Source organism: Podarcis pityusensis (assembly GCF_964106645.2).
Source record: "Podarcis pityusensis genome assembly, chromosome: 6".
NCBI lineage: Eukaryota > Metazoa > Chordata > Lepidosauria > Squamata > Lacertidae > Podarcis > Podarcis pityusensis.
Genome location: NC_138030.1, coordinates 48,883,113 through 48,900,028, shown reverse-complemented (window position 1 = coordinate 48,900,028; position 16,916 = coordinate 48,883,113). Strand labels below are relative to the sequence as shown.

The following is a 16,916-nucleotide window of genomic DNA, read 5'->3' as shown; positions in this document are numbered from 1 at the left end:
CCCTGTCTCACCTTGTCAGAGTAAGGAAGGGAGAACAGTTCAACAACTCTGTCCCACCACACTAGGCACTATTTAAATACTACACAGTCTAAAGTGTTATAACAGAAAACTGCTCCAGCTATAGCTGCAGCACCAAATGAGAGCATCCTTGGGGGTGGGGGAGGAATATTTTTGTTACTGTGCATATGGATCATGTCTGGCTTTTCACACACTAAAACAGAAGATGCTATTGTTTAGTTGGTTCTCTGTGTTCATGCAGTTCTTCCTAGAACTCCTTTATACCATCTGAAGCTCAGCTGCAATTCAATAAGGTGCCTTTGACGCCTCGCAGTGTGAGGTGAACATCTACTCTCTGTTGGAAATATTCGATGATGAATTGTTAGGCATCACCCTGGATGGGTCCCTCTGGAAATTTGAAGAGCTGCGTTGTAAAGGAAGCACCAGAAACTCATCAGTTAAAATCTACTGATGGCCCCACCAGATTTGGAAGGTCAGAGTCAGAATGGAGGAAAGGGCAGGATTAAGCAGCAGAGCTTCTTTTAACGCCCCTGGGGAAATTAGGCCATACTGATGCAGTTATATTCACACAACAATCATGGCCCACTTGGCAATCACATTAGCAGCTGTATTCATCCTTCTTGCAAAGCAAGGACATTGCTTCGACCATACTAAGCAGGTTGAAGATTGTTGGTACACGCTGTTAGGTAGACCTGAGATGGACCGGAGGAACATGAATAAACTTAAGCATGTGGCAGCCAGTGCAGGAGACATGATGCAAGACTCGTGTTCAAAAAGCTCAGGAGCAAAGACAATGTATTCAGTGTAGTGCTGTTCTAGGGTATTCCTGGGATGGGGCAGAGGAGAATATTATTTTATTTATTTTAATTTATTTTAATTAATAACCATTATATACCACTTGTTTGAACATAAAACCTTTAAGTGGTTTTTTTGTTCTTGTCTGCTACCTGTTGCAACTGTTAAGGAACTTTAGAAATAGTACTTAAGAAACTGTTAAAAAAAGAAGTGTATGTAGCGATGTTACCTAATGGCTGATGCACTCTCAAGCAATATATCCCATGATGTTCTCATAGCTGTTGTTGCTACCCAAAGAGAACTTGAAACAGTTTGGAAACTGCCGCCATCTAGTGCCCAGAAAGGGTTCCTCCCTCCTCCAGCTGCTACAACAGGGGCTTCTTGCCCTGAGGGAGAGCAGAGAAGCGGCAGAAATCAATCTTTCAGTGAAGCAGCACTTACATTCTGGCATTCCCTGCCTATTAATATTAGGCAGATGCCTTCTTTGCAATGTTTTGGCACTTGCTAAGAACTTTTTTGTTTAGGCAAGTCTACCTTAAAAAAACCTCTTGATTTTATTTATATTTTGATAACTTTATGTTGTCTACTGCTTTAAAAGTCTGCTTTTATTGCTATTTTTAATTAATATTGTATACCATTTTATGTAAACCACACTGAGATTTTTAAATGATTATTAAGCGGTATATAAATCAATCATTTCTGCTTCTGATAGAGTTACAAGCTTGGTGGATCAGGGAAATGCATATACGTCATGTATCTTGATTTCAGTAAGGCTTCTGAGAAAGTCTCCAGCGATATTCTTGTGGAGAAGCTGGTAAAATGTGGGCTGGTTGAAGCTACTGTTATAGGTGGATTTGTTGCTGGTTGACTGACCAAACCCAAAGAGTGTTTGCTAATGGTTCCTTGTCATCCTGGAAAAAAGGGACAAGAGGGATGCCGCAGATCCCTCATTGTTGTTCAACATCTTTATAATGACTTGGGCCAAGGTATTGAAGGGACACTCATCAGATTTTCAGATGTCACCAAACTGGAAGGAGTAGCCAATGCTGCAGAAGACAGAATAGGGATTCAAGATGATCTGAACAGGTTGGAGAACTGGGCCAAAAGTAACAAAATGAATTTAAATCGGGACAAATGTAAGGTTCTACACTTAGGTGGGAAGAGCCAGCTACACAAATATAAGATTGGGGGGGGGGGTACCTGTACTTGCAAGTACATGTGAAAAGGATCAAGGAGTCTCAGAAGATCACAAGCTTAACACAAGTCAGCAGTGTGATGCAGTAGCAAAAAAACCTACTGCTATTCTAGGCTGCATCAGCAGAAGAATAGTGTCCAGATCAAGGGAAGTAAGCGACTGCTTAATTCTGCCTTGGTCAGACCACACCTGAAATACTGTATCCAGTTCTGGGTGCCACAATGTAAGTGGGAATGTGTGCAGAGGAGGGCAACCAGGATGATAAAGGGTCTGGAATCCAAGCCTTATGAGGAACAGTTGAAGGAATTTGGTATGCTTTGTCTAGTAAAGAGGAGACACAGCAGATGTTATGGCCATCTTCATTTTTTTTTTTTTTTTAAATAATCTTTATTAAATTTTCAAAAGGTTACAAGAAGCAAAACAGAAACACAAAAGAAAAACACACACACACACAAAAAAAACAACATAAAAGATTCCACCTTTTAGATCTCATTTTCAATTACTTCTTTTCAAGACTTCCCCACGCCTCCCCTTATTGTATTCCAACTCCAATTGTTTGTTCAAACAAGTTTTTATCCTTAATGTCCTAATCATAATTTGTTAGTTTACTTAACCATCATTTGTTAATATGATTCTTTATAATAAGTTTAGACCTTAATTCATTATTATCCATCAATTTAAATTGTTTAACAGTTTTTAAGATATATACCTTAATCATATATAAAAAAAGAAAAAAGAAATATAGCAACAAATAAAAAAATACCTTTCCTAAGATTGTCCCTGGTTCCCATCCACAGATTCCCCATTCTTATAATAATAAAGAACATATAAATTTACACTACAAATTAAAAATCAAACCCCCTTTGGACTCCTAAACCCCACCCTTCTCTTCCCGGTTTCAATCCCAAATCAAAGTCCAATTAGTCCATCTTTTTAGCCTGGTGACCTTACGTCCGAGGCTCTCGAATCTCTCTCAATCCCTTTCAACCGGCTTCTTCGAAGATCTTTCATATTGGACACCCCAAATCGTAGAGATACCTTCTCAATGCTGACCATATTTCTTCCAGCCAGGCCTGCTTGTTTAAATGTGGAGCTCCAACTCTGTTTCTTAAGTCTATATGTCCCAAATAGTCCAGTTTTCATCTTAGTCACATTCGAATTCTTCTTAGCAGGTCTCCAGCTCTTTTTCATCTTCTGTAACTTTTCAACCATCCCTTCTTTCTGTTCCTCCTGTTCAGCTGGTGTCTTAATCTTTGATTTCTTTTCTTGTATAGCTGCCTGTGTTTTGAACATCAAGTCCCTTTCCAGCTCAGTAGATATATTTTCTGTTAACTTCGGTTCTGTAGGACTTGTAGACAAAACATGGCCTTGCTCGATCCTCTCTTGCAGCTTTCCCATGAGAAAGGTAAGCTCTTGCAAATCGGCTCGTATTTCCCGACCTAATTCCATTCTTGTAATATCCTAGAATCCCCTCTAGAGGGATTCTGGTTACTTAGTATTCTTTTCCCTTCCGATCCAAAAGTCAGATTTGTTTGTAACAGTCTTTCTTTACTTTCAATATTTTGTAGCAATATCACCGGTTAAAATTTAAGCTTTGTTTTTCCTGTCTTTGACAGCTAGTTTGACAGCTGTCAAAAGTTCTCTAAATCCTCGCAGGCTCTTTTCACGGGTTACTCCCAGGCTTGAGAAAGGTGGTACTTAATCCAAACAATTAAACTCTTGTCCTCCGGCACTTTAACTTAATCCAAATCTGTGGAATTTATATCTTTAATCCAATCACCAGAATTCTTCTCACAACCTTAGCTGACAGATCCTTGCTTCAAACTGTTTACAATAAGGGGGAGGCGGACTTCCCTTTTTTACACCTCCCTCACTCGTACCGAATCCAAAATCAAATTATTTGTAATCCAATTTCCAAATTACTCACAGGTTGTTGTTCTTGATTTTGAGTCCAAATTTTAGTAGGAAGAAGTCAGCGCTCTCCGACAAATGGCATGCGGCTTCGCTCGGCAGGGGAAGCAGAAGACTCACAGCACCACACCACTCCCCGGCACCCGTTCCGTAGCCTTTAAAAAGGCTCCTTCACGCGTCGGGAGGGCGCTAACGGTGCCCGCCGAGTCACCATGTCCACGAGCTCCTATGCCTGTGGTTTTTGAGGGTCCCCGTGTCGCCGGCACGGCAAGACCCAGCCCCTGTCAAGCCGATTCCCTCCGGAGCTCGGAGGGAATCCGCCATTAGCCGATCGCGCTAACCCGGAAGTCCTGTTATGGCCATCTTCAAATATCTAAAGGGTTGTCACATGGAAGATGGAGAAAACTTCTTTTCTCCTGCTCTGGAGGATAGGACCAGGCAGGTGTAATACTGATGCCTGAAAAGAGAGCCTTCTATAAAAGTATGTATGGCATGGATTGATGGATTTAGGAGGATAAGCAGGTGAGATTCTTATCCTGCCCATGTCAGAAACACAAAGGGAAAATATATATTGGGGGCTTATTTAGGCTGTACACTTTACTGTATCTTGTTATCTGAAAGCATTTTGTTCAGTTTTATCCAGGTGTGTTTTTCTTTTAGCAACCTTCATGCTTGTTTGAGAGATAAATCTGTGTCCAACTTGGATTTTGTGTTAACCCCAAATAATAAATTACTCAGCTGCACTACAGCTATGTACATATTAGCAGTTTGAAACCACTGAGGTTGTGTGTCCAACCCCCCCCCCACTTCATTTCAAGTCTCATTTTTACCCTGCTGTACACAACAGGGATGTTTTCACTGCATAACCTGATTTGTTTCCCCATGTCTGCACCTCCCCACCAACTTCTAGTTAATGAATCTGTCATCTGCGTATGAACTGCCCTAGCTCCTCTGATATCACAGAGAGATAAATAAACTCAGGCCATGTCACTAAATGCTACCTTGGAGGTTTTAGGATAAGAATTCAAAGGTCTGCGTGCAACTTTTGTTAAATACAGCCTCATAAAACTAAAGCTTTTAGATCTACCTGTGTGGCCAAACTACTGGTAAAGGTACAGTGGTACCTCAGGTAACTTACGCTTCAGGTTACAGACTCCGCTAACCCAGAAATAGTGCTTCAGGTTAAGAACTTTGCTTCAGGATGAGAACAGAAATCGTGCTCCGGCGGCACGGCAGCAGTGGGAGGCCCCATTAGCTAAAGTGGTGCTTCAGGTTAAGAACAGTTTCAGGTTAAGAACGGACCTCCAGAACGAATTAAGTACTTAACCCGAGGTACCACTGTAAAGGTAAAGAGACCCCTGACCATTAGGTCCAGTTGTGGCTGACTCTGGGGTTGCGGTGCTCATCTTGCTTTACTGGCCGAGGGAGCCAGCGTACAGCTTCCGGGTCATGTGGCCAGCATGACTAAGCTGCTTCTGGTGAACCAGAGCAGCGCATGGAAATGCCATTTTTTTTAAAAAAAATTTATTAAGGATTTTCTTGTTTTACAGAAGTGTAGTGCCTCGTATTTTTTTTTCATGTAACATTTTTACAAATCCGTTTCATTTGTTGAGGCATTAGGGGGAGAAGAAAAAAGAAAAGAAAAAAGAAAGGGGGGTGGAGACAGGGAAGATGGATGGGGGTGGGGTCGGGTGGCGGTGTTTCTATTATGTTTAATGTATGTAGAGTTTGGTGTCAGCGTTGCTTGTGTTGTTCACTTGTGTTCCTTTGGTGGTGAGAGAGGTTGGGGTTGGCCTAGGGTGTGATTGTTTGCTTGTGATTGGCTGTGGTGATCTTTGTTTTCGTGTGTGAGTGAGGTGGGTGGGTGTTTTGGATCAGGTTAGCCATATTGATTTGTATGCTGTTGGTGGATTATTGTCATTGTCCTGTTGGGCTGTGTATGTGATAAAGGGGAGCCATACCGGGGTGAAGGCGTCTTCTTCTGTTTGTCCCCGTGTCAGTTTCAGTTTATTAGTTATTAGTTTTCTAGTAGGGCTGTTTCCCATACTATTTGGTACCATTGGTCCATGCTTACTCCTGACAGGTCTCTCCAGTGTCTGGTTATGGTGTTTCTGGCTGCTGAGAGCAGGTGGGTTATGAGTTCTTTGTGTTTACCTTCCCGCTGGAGTGGTACCTAGTTATCTACTTGCACTTTGACGTGCTTTCAAACTGCTAGGTTGGCAGGAGCTGGGACCGAGCAACGGGAGCTCACCCCGTCGCAGGGATTCAAACTGCCGACCTTCTGATTGACAAGTCCTAGGCTCTGTGGTTTAACCCACAGCGCCACCCATGTCCCTACTACTGAACCGCATGCTAAATTGTCATCTAATAGGAACATCCAATAGATGGTTGGATAGTGTTCTCGAAGCTACCAGCATAAGTTTGACCAAACTGCGGAAGGCAGTGGAAGACAGAAGTGCCTGGCGTGCTCTGGTCCATGGGGTCACGAAGAGTCGGACATGACTAAACGACTAAACAACAAATAGGAACAGGGCTTTCTTTGATGTGCCTGCAGTATTGTGGAATGCCCTCTTGGGGGAAGGCTGCATGTTCTTTGGCAACCTTTCACAAACAGCTATATCATTTATTTTTTATCTGACAGATTTGTGAGGAGCTGCTTCTTCTTTTTCTTCTTCTTCTTCTTCTTCTTCTTCTTCTTCTTCTTCTTCTTCTTCTTCGTATCTTGTGTTGCTTTAGCTGATTTAAAGTATTAAAGTTGTGTTTAGATTTTTATGAGTTTTAAGTCTTGCTTTGGATAGAATCTTATTTTATGATGGAAACCACTTTCAAACTTTATTTGTTGCTGCTGAAAAGCGGTATACGATTTGGAATAGCACCTTGTTGATATAAATCAGTTGAGCAGAGAGTTGCAGTAAATGTTCAGCTTGCTGTAATCAGAATGCATTTGTATGCTGCACATGAGAATGTGGAATATATATGGATTTTCATGTTTGGGTATCCAGTGTGCATAGGTTGTTGCAGGAAAAATCTGAGGGCTCCCTTGGACAAAAATAAAACACCAACCAGAGCAAATTGAAGCAAATCAGCAGCCTGTAGGCCTGGTCTTTATTGAAGAAAGACTGTCGCGACAGGGTGCTCCCCTCACTCGCAGGTGAGAGGAAGGACCCAGAAAAATGGTGTGCCAGGTCTTATAAAAACTTTTGAAATTCCCCTCCTCTAGATCAAGCCCACCCCCAGAAATTCCCCTCCTCTAGATCAAGCCCACCCCCAGAAACATCATGCATACATTACAGACAGGAGGGGTTGAGGGTGGAGTTGTGGTGGTAACATCATGCATACATTACAGAAAGGAGGGGTTGAGGGAGGAGTTGGTGGTAACCTGAGTGTCTTGTCACCTGGCTGGTTCCTCCCTTCCCCCCTACCCCTCGAGTCACTTCCAGGAGACAAAAGGGAGTTTGCAGTTTCCTGCCCCCTGAGGGAAGATCTGATCATTGTCCTTTGTTTCAGTCCATGCTGAATCCACTCCCATATGCAGGTTCTTTGTGATTTTGATTGTCTTCTGTCTGGGATCATCTGGGCAGGGCTCCTGCAGATGTGCTGAGACAGTGAAGGGATTTTGGCTGACCAGGGTCAAACCCCCCTCCCCTTTTCTTAGTTCTTGTCATATGGAGTAAAATAAAAATGGAACAGTGCAAATCCAATGTATGGTTGATTTTCTATGAATTTATAACAGAAATGTGGCATATGTAGTGTGTGAGTGTGTGTGTGTATGAAGTTTGTACAAGCAGAATGATTGGGGTGGGGGGGTTCCTGCTACAGTTCCCCCCTTCGGAGATAAGATTGCAAAGGTGGCTACTTTGCAATCCTTTTCTCCGCACAATTTAAGGTGGTAAATATTAACCTGCTATTCTCCGTGTGTCCATGTGAACGTGAAAGGGACTTGGATGTCATGCTTCTTAAGGATATTTGCATAGAAATATAATGGTGTAACAGTGCACATAGTTAGACATAGGATATCATGCAAAATTAATATTTTGTTGCTCAGTTACTTGTGGCATTCTAGTACCTTGGAAGAGATATTTTCTCAATAGTGGCGTATGCTTTACATTTAGCAGGAAGGTCCACTAATGACTGAAAAATGCAGTTCGCTTTGTCCCCCGCCATTTTTGTGTTCTCAGGTGTCAAGGTAGCTCTTCTATGGTCTCACACTGGCATGGTGTCACAGCAGTGGCAATCCCTGGTGAATCCACTTAGGGCTTTCATATTAACCATGTTGTATGGCACCCACCATAGCTGGCACAGGTTTGGGCACGTCATGAGAGAAGTGTCTTTGCCTTGGCCGCTCTATGGGATTATTATTATAGGCTCTGGTCTTGCAGTCATGGGAAGTTGCTCACTTGCACTTTAAGGACCAAAAGCTAATTGCAGCCTGGATACACTTGCCCAATTCAAACTGAGTCCAATTTGAATTTATCTTGCCCCATGGTTCCCAACTTCTCAAACCAATCTGTTAAAACAAAACCATTCTTAGAGGGCATTTGTCCAAATAAGTCAATTTAACTCTATAAGGGATTATTCCTGCTAAACCAAAGCATATCCACCTTCATGTATCTTAGAAGCTTCTCCTTAGTAAAGCGAGTTTTAGCACATTTTTAAAATGGGTAGGGAAGGTTGGCATAGTGCCAGGTGGAACAACGAAATATGGTTATAAATTTATCTAATTCTAAACATTGGACTACATAATAGCCTGGTCTCTTAAAAGGCATAAAATGTATGAGAATCCTCCACTGGGTTGTAAGGAATAAGACATTAAACATAAAAACAATTATACAGAAAAATAGCCCCCCCCCCTTTGTGGAAATAACACACTGTCAGACACATTTCAACATTCCTACGTAATAACACATAATACAAAACAAACTAATTAAATATCAGTTGCATATCTTGAGATAATTGTGATCTTCTCAATCCTGAAGCACAGTCTTTAAGGTTCAAAAATGAGAAAATGTCCTTGCAATTCAACTCCACCCCCCTTTGTCAGCCCCACTCCCCCGTCAGTTTATATCCTTTGGTGTCTGTTGGTGTCTGTTGTTGGTGCAGCCGGTGGCTTTTTCATCATAGGTCTGTAGCAACACATCTGTAGAAGTGACATCCTGTAAGGGGCAGGGGTTTGGAGACTTAAAAGACAAGAGTTAGGAAAAGAAGGGGCAAAAGGCCCCTCCCCAAGATAATCTCCTTGAGTTATCAGCTGCAAATAATAAAATCTTAGCATGTTAAGCATTTTACTCATTTTAATATTATTATCACATTTCCATATAATTACTGTTATTATCTGCTAAGTTCGTTTGCTTTCCTTCACTTTGGAGAGAAAGAGAACTGAAAAAAAATACAAGGTTAAAATAATGAAACACACACACACACAATGACTTATGAGGAACGAAAAATAAATAAATGCTAAGACACACAATTTTAAGTAATCTGAAGTAACAATGAAAATAAAAGAGTGTTTCTTGATGTGACAACATCGGCTAGAATGTTAATAGCAAAATGCTGGGAAATGACTTAATACCAAGAAAAATGAATGGCAATTTAAAATTGTGCAAGTACCTTGAACTAGCCAAAATGACAGAATTAATAAGAGATGCTCAGGCAAAGGTAAACAAGTACCATTTCACAAACAATGTTTGGTTGTGCTTCGATTAACTTCATAGACATCATGGAAAAACAGATTAAATACATGAAAACAGATTATTTGTAACTTTAAAAGTGTCAAAGCCACAAAGAGATGGAGGTCACTAATATAGCAGGGATTCAGACTTGTTTCACAGATCAGAAAGAAAGTTGCTGTGGGAGGAAAAAAAGGACAAACACTTTGTTATTGGGGTTCACATATCCTGTTAAAAGGGAAAATTATTTCATGTGAGAAGCCTGTCAGAAAATGCTGTTCCTAAGATGCACACAAACAAAGTCTGTGATTTAAATTCCATTGAGGGGGGGAATGCTTTGATATTTACCTGTGAAAAGAATTTTGGCATGTTAAGATTTGGAACCTGGAAAGCTCTTGACTTTTGATGGGCTAGTTTTTGGTTTTTGTTTTTTTTTGACCCTTTTGTCTTACGTAGCCCCTGGAGCAAAGACACATTGAGGGTGATTTCCCTCAATGGTTCTAAGTTTTTTTTTACATAAGGAAATTTGAATAAGTTCCTCCCTGCAGCCCAGGTCTTGTGGAAACCTCCTCTCTACACCCTACAGTTCCCCCCTTTCCTCTCTCTCTCTCTCTCTCTCTCTTTTTTGACTGATCTAGCCTCTGTGTATGTGCAGAGTTCATATCTAAGCAAACCTTTTATACTATTGAAAATGTTGCACCTTTGGCTAAATTAGAATTTGAATAAGGGAAGGAAAGGGTAAGGAGTAGATTTTAAAAATAGGGTTAGGTTTTAAAACAAAAGGAGAAACTCAGCAATTCAAGTATTCACCAAAGCTAGCAATTGCAGCCCAAGCAAAGGACTGCTTCCTTTATGTACAGGAAAGGGCTAATATCCCTCTGGCTATTCGCAGAACAATGCCACGCCCTTATATATGGGGAAAATGGCCAGAGAGTCACAAATCATAGGATATTATTATTATTATTATTATTATAAATATTCTCAGTCATTTCAGCCTCACCATTTGCAGACAAAAAATTTTTTTCTCTGCCCTTTATTTACAGGATTGGTCAAGGCCCCCATATGTATTTGTATGTGCTTAAACTTTGAATCGACTCTGAAGTCTGATCCCCCCCCCAATGATAAACAGTGTAATCACTCAAATGTTTGATATTACCCGTTGTGCTTCAAAACATCACAGCTTCACCTCTCACCTTTTAAAACTAAAGAGCAAAGCTAGGCTGATTTTCAACTCCATCAGCACACCAGAATTTAGGAATTACCCTCCAATGCTTGCAGACACATGTTCCTTCCACACAGCCACAAATTGGGAGAGTTGAAAGAGACCTTGGGGTCATCTAGTCCAACCCTCCAAAATATAGAGTTCACAGCAAGATTTCACAGCAGGATTTGTACTATCAAAGAGACATACACATTTAAGTACAGATTTTCAACTGGGAAAGGAAACATCTATGCTCCTATCATGTACTAAGGAAGAGGAAAATAAAAGTACCCAACTTTACACAGAACCCTTTTTGCAGATCTTGAGATAGTGTGAGTGAGTTTGCTTCCTTAGACTAAAGAATGCAAGTTCTTAGAGAAATTATCTTTAAAGGAAGATTGAAGTGAACATTTTTCCTAAGATAGGGAGAGGATCTCTTATAAAGCAAAGTTAATTCAATTGATATAACCACTCACAAATAATTAAAACAGCCATAGATTTGATTTAAAAGGAATACAAGAGTGAACAATTTTTCCTGAACTTGCAGGGGAATAGTAAGCCCCCCCTTGCAGTTTCCTTTAAAGGAAGCTTACTCAGGAGTAAATGCACTTGGCACAGAAGTAAGAAGGAGAAGAAAGAGAGAGAGGGGAAAAACCTGAAAGAGACAGAATGAAACAGGGGGGGGCATCTTCTAAGAAAGAAGCCAGGAAGTCTTATAGAGACTGATATTTGGACTGGACTCATAGAATTTTGCTGGCCATGGAAGCCTCTACATTTAATAACAATTTTCTTAGAAAGAACACCACACTTTCATAGGCATGTGCTTAATGAAATACATACACTGCATTTTAGCTTGAGAGAGCAGTTGGCTCAACTAGGCTTTTGCAGCAGAAACATTAGTTGTTGTTTTTTTCACAGTACATTTCAAAATACTGGAACAAAAGACTGGAAAACGGATGTAGACTCACAAACTCAAAAGTTACAAGAAAACATCATTTACCACTAGACTTAAAATCACCCTCCTCTCTTAAATTAGAGGAAGGAGGTGGGGTAATCCCCCTTTCAGAACACAGGTAGCATGTATACAGGATTTTACCACATGGGAGGAAAACTCTCTTTTAGAGCTTTTCTCAAATAATAAACATTTGCACACTTCATTCTCCATTTTGTTTTGTTTAAGGTTGGCAAGGCCCAACATGGCTTCCTTAGTTTTTAAAAATTTTGAAGCAAGTTTGCAATTTAAAACTATGTGCATTTTAAGAACAGTCTGTGGATGCCGAGGCCAATGTAAATACAAACCCTTGAAATATTTCTAAATCTTTGAGTACATCTCTTATTCATTTATTATTATTATTTTTAATAACTAAGATCTCTATAATGCGTGGGCTCTCAGGCTGGGCTGTTATTATATCTACTGCCTTCTGAGCACCATTAAGTTTACGGTTTCATGTTCTAGCTTTAGGTTATAGTTTAACAACACAAATTTGATGTTTTCAGCTCTCCCTAAGGGTTCACACCCTGATTTTGTTGAAGGATCCCTGAGGTGGCTGCTGTGCCCTGGGTTCCAGGTGGTGAGCCTAAGCCACCCACTAAAAGTTACAACGGTCTCATACTTTGTACTTGAAAGACCATTTTTCCCCTTTATTTTTATTTTTTTTTTCCAATTGGAGATGACAAGCTGGAGGGGCATATTAGAATCCTCTCTGGGGCAAAAAGGCTTCATGGAAGCTTTGTTGCCAGGAGGAGTCCAGCTAGGGTGTTTTAGTGAGCTCCCATTCTCTCATATGTCATTATTGGGCTTTTTTCGTTAACGACGTACACTAAAGACAGAAAGAGTGGAAACACACACACAAGGGAGGAGGGGCAATGGGAAAGAAAGGGGGGACAGATAAAAGATCCTTTCAGTACTCAAAGTTCCCTTGACTAACACAATTCCTACTTATCTATAAACCACGAATTAATTTCTGGAGATCTCAAACCTGAACCTGAAACTCAAAACCACGGGTCCCTCTGCCCGAAAACTCAAACCACGGGTCTCTCTGCCCGGAATTCCTTTACCTCAGCGCTGTTTACAAGACTAAACCCCCTCTACCACCCACAACAGCCTCCTGCCTAGCCTTTGAGACTAAGTTCGGAATCCCCTACTGAACGCCTGCGCAATGCAGTGCCAGATCGGGGTCCAAGAAAACAACCAAGGTTTGAAAGGAAGCAAATGACCTTGTGTTAAAATACTTTTGAAAAGATGCCACCGGACGACTCCGAGGGAAGACATCAGAGAAACAGTAAAAGAGCCACGCTTTCCCGGACTCAATTCCAAGACGGAAAACGGGGGAGAAAAGGGATAGGTAGATTAAGGCGTACCCGGACGACTCCGAGGGGTAGCGCCGGAAAACAGTAAAGTTCCACAATTTCCCCGGCTGCACTCCGCGTAAGAAATTGAGGGGAGAGAAGAGAAAGGCTTTGGCGTACCCAGACGACTCCGAGAGGTAAGCGCCAGACAGTAAAGCTCCGCGATTTCCCTGGCCACTTTCCGAAAGGGGAGAATCGGGGTAGAAAAGGACAGAATTTAAACGTACCCGGGCGACTCCGAGGGGTAACGTCAGAAATGAAAGAAGGAAAGTCTGGCTGTCGTGAAGATGTTCCTTTTCCACCCCCCTCCCAATGTATTTACTTCAAACCATACTCACGTTCGAAGATGTCCCCTGCGGATTTCAGGATCCTTTCCCCTTAGCCGGCTTGACCTCGCCTTTGCTTCCCCTGGTTGGGCTTTTGGTGACGATTGATTACCGCCCGCAAAGAGGAGGCAGGGAGAGGAAGAAGGATCCCTGGGCTAAGGTTGCCCAGTGGCGCCTGATCCCCTCTATCTCCCCTCTCACCTTTGCAGGAGAACCAAGTGTCCCTGAGAATGGTCGCCAACTGTTGCAGGAAAAATCTGAGGGCTCCCTTGGACAAAAATAAAACACCAACCAGAGCAAATTGAAGCAAATCAGCAGCCTGTAGGCCTGGTCTTTATTGAAGAAAGACTGTCGCGACAGGGTGCTCCCCTCACTCGCAGGTGAGAGGAAGGACCCAGAAAAATGGTGTGCCAGGTCTTATAAAAACTTTTGAAATTCCCCTCCTCTAGATCAAGCCCACCCCCAGAAATTCCCCTCCTCTAGATCAAGCCCACCCCCAGAAACATCATGCATACATTACAGACAGGAGGGGTTGAGGGTGGAGTTGTGGTGGTAACATCATGCATACATTACAGAAAGGAGGGGTTGAGGGAGGAGTTGGTGGTAACCTGAGTGTCTTGTCACCTGGCTGGTTCCTCCCTTCCCCCCTACCCCTCGAGTCACTTCCAGGAGACAAAAGGGAGTTTGCAGTTTCCTGCCCCCTGAGGGAAGATCTGATCATTGTCCTTTGTTTCAGTCCATGCTGAATCCACTCCCATATGCAGGTTCTTTGTGATTTTGATTGTCTTCTGTCTGGGATCATCTGGGCAGGGCTCCTGCAGATGTGCTGAGACAGTGAAGGGATTTTGGCTGACCAGGGTCAAACCCCCCTCCCCTTTTCTTAGTTCTTGTCATATGGAGTAAAATAAAAATGGAACAGTGCAAATCCAATGTATGGTTGATTTTCTATGAATTTATAACAGAAATGTGGCATATGTAGTGTGTGAGTGTGTGTGTGTATGAAGTTTGTACAAGCAGAATGATTGGGGTGGGGGGGTTCCTGCTACATAGGTGAAACATCTTTTTCGGATGTTGTTTGTCAGGTGAGTGGCCTTATACAGTATAGCTGCTGGGGTAGAGAGGATCAGAGCTGTTTCCAGAGCTGTTTAACACACTGGATTCTGGACTGAGGAGAATGATGAAGGAACTTTCTCTCCTGTTCATAGTTACTTGTCCACAAAATGATAAACCTTTATTTCCCCCAAGTAAGTCAATTGGTTTTTCACTCTCGGCTTGTGCTTTTAAGATGGATGGAATTATGTACATCTTACATCCTCATAGGCGATTGGGAGTATCAATAGAGACATCACTCTTTTCGCTTCTGACATGCTCATCAGGGAAAGAGTGCTGAAGCAAAAGAATTAATGTGGCATTTGATTTAATACACAGAACCCAGTACTCAATTCCAGTAATGACATATGTCTTTGGGGGCAAGTCAGCTGGAGCTGTAAAGGAGTGGGGACTGCAGCCTGATTCTGCTAAGGAGTTTGCAAAATCAGTTCTGAGAGTAGCCATTTTTAAGAGAAAAGAGTGAGCATGAATCTTAGTTTTAAAATACATCCATCTCAGAAGCATAGAACCAAATATCCCTACATTCAAAGTAGGAAATCTAAACAAAAGTAAGTCTTTTTTTAAAAAAGAAGAAGAAGCCTGCAATCATATTTTGTTATGCCTAAGCCACAGAGGGATAGTATGAACACAAAATCTGGGGCAGCATAAAAAGGATAATTTGAGAAAGATTGCTTGCTAATTTTTTGTTTTGTTTTCCCCTTCCCAAAATTCATTTGAATGTGTCTTTATTATTACATATTCATAGTCAATGGGGTCCTGAGTAATTTGGGACTGCATAGATTTAAAGCACCCACCCACAGAATCCCGGGAAGTGCAGATTGTTAAGGGTGCTGGGAATTGCAGCTCTGTGAGGAGGAAGCCACAGTTATAAGGATTCTTCTCTCTGTGTGTGTTTTTTGTGTGTGTGCATGGAGCTGTTTAAGACAAGAGTTCCCTATTCAAACTATTATCTGCACTTTTAAGTGAATATGGATCTAAGAACAACCTTCTGTTTCATTATCTCTGTGCTGATATAGTGTCCATAAAGGGGATCCAAATAGCTTCACAGCCACTTCTCAGAGCACTACCTCATCCCACTCACCGTCCTTAGTAAATACTGGCCTCCTTTACACAGTGGTTGTAATGATTGTTGAGAATTTGCATGCTTGAAATCTGCTATAGAAACACAAATTTCCAATATATATCATTAGAAGAATCAGCAGGGCCGGATTTAGGTTTGATGAGGCCCCAAGCTACTGATGGTAATGGGGCCCTTGATATGTCCAGCTGTCCTTTGTCACCAACAAATTGTCGCTGTGTTTTGTGTTGAATATATACTATATAGCAGGGGTTCCCAAACTTTTTTCAAAGAGGGCCAGATTTGAAGTGAACATGCATGAGGGCTGACCAAAGTTCTTGACATTTTTTTAGGATTGAAATTGTTGAGCTTTTTTTACAATTTTACCCCAGTGTTGTTGAACTTTTTGGGAAATTTTACCCCAGAAAATAAACTGCCACAGGGGTCAGATTAACATAGCTGTCAACGCTTCCCTTTTTAAAAGGGAAATTCCCTTATTCCGAATAGGATTCCTCGCAAGAAAAGGGAAAAGTTGACAGCTATGCGGGTTAAACCGACCGGCAGGCCGGATAAAGCCCCCGAGACAGACTTTGGACATGTCTGCTATATGGATCTAATAGGTATATAAAGCCATTTGCACATAATAAAGTATGTATTTTATCAAAATAATTGTTGAACTGAAATACAGTTAAGAAGAAGAAGATTAAAAGTGAAATACTTTTAAATTTTTGGTGGGCCCCCAAGAGTGGGGCTCTAAGCTATAGCTTGTTTAGCTTATACGCACTGAGTATCAGCCACCTGGCCTGAAACAGATTAAAAAAAATATCTCCGTTTACAGCTCTCTACTTTGAGGCTTAAGAATCTTTCCTACATTTTCCAGCCGCTCCCCTTTTCTGAGAGTAAAACCCTTTAAATCAGGGTCTGGCCTCCGTTTTATTGATGTGAGAGGATTTTGGGCAACAACACTTGCCCCCCAAAAAACAGGATAAAAATAAACAGGCTCGTAAACAAAGAAGGACTGTGGTATGACGTTCAGTGACACTCCGTTACTAAACATGTTCTTTGGGAAATAAGCTCCACTGATGGACCTTCTGCTAAAAGGAAAAGGAAGGACCCTTCACCCCCTTGTGATTCGTGAGAGCCGAGCCGGCGTTTAAAAACATGCGGCCCCATCAGCAAACGCTTCTCCTCCAGGAATTCTGACCCTGATGAGCCGCCGTACCAGCCCCTTGCCATCATGTGATTACAAGTCAGCTGACAAAAAAAACCCACTCCCGCATGCGGAAGT

At 41.7% G+C, this 16,916-nt stretch overlaps 2 long non-coding RNA genes across 2 annotated transcripts; one reads left to right on the top strand and one right to left on the bottom strand.

The window, feature by feature from the left end:
* The first annotated feature begins 6,933 nt into the window (after positions 1 to 6,933).
* Positions 6,934 to 9,323, top strand: LOC308479183. Its single transcript, XR_013987533.1, has 2 exons — positions 6,934 to 7,070; positions 7,427 to 9,323. It is a non-coding gene; the product is annotated as an uncharacterized lncRNA (long non-coding RNA).
* LOC308479182 lies at positions 8,620 to 10,012 on the bottom strand. Its single transcript, XR_013987532.1, has 2 exons — positions 9,527 to 10,012; positions 8,620 to 9,428 (listed from the first exon to the last, which is right to left on the bottom strand). It is a non-coding gene; the product is annotated as an uncharacterized lncRNA (long non-coding RNA).
* Positions 10,013 to 16,916: the final 6,904 nt, after the last annotated feature.